This window comes from Penaeus monodon, chromosome 22, assembly GCF_015228065.2.
Source record: "Penaeus monodon isolate SGIC_2016 chromosome 22, NSTDA_Pmon_1, whole genome shotgun sequence".
In the NCBI taxonomy this organism is placed as follows: Eukaryota; Metazoa; Arthropoda; class Malacostraca; order Decapoda; family Penaeidae; genus Penaeus; species Penaeus monodon.
The window spans coordinates 12,444,710-12,445,108 of NC_051407.1; positions in this window are offsets into that span (position 1 = coordinate 12,444,710).

The window sequence follows — 399 nt, forward strand, 5'->3', positions numbered from 1 at the left end:
TACACTACATTACTTCAGATCGGAATTCCGTACGATGACCGCAGCAACTTCCCTATTTAAACGATTTTTAATGACGGTTTCTAAAACAAATATGCATTTAAATGATTCCACATTTCCTTTTCTCTCCATGAGGTATATGGTAGTTAAGATGGGGAAATATTTTTGTGTGTGTTATCAACGATCTTCTGACCCATATCTTATCCAAGCTGATTATCCATGATGTGAGCAACAGGGAGTCACCTCCTGGAGGAGAGGGAGGAAATATTAAACAGTAAGATGATTCATGAAGGAATGCAAAGTATGCCTCAACGTAATTCAGTATATATGGTGAGCAGGTAATAGAGATGTATGAAAAAACGTCGTTTTCTTTTCATCTCGAGGAAGAAGGAGTACAAGGAA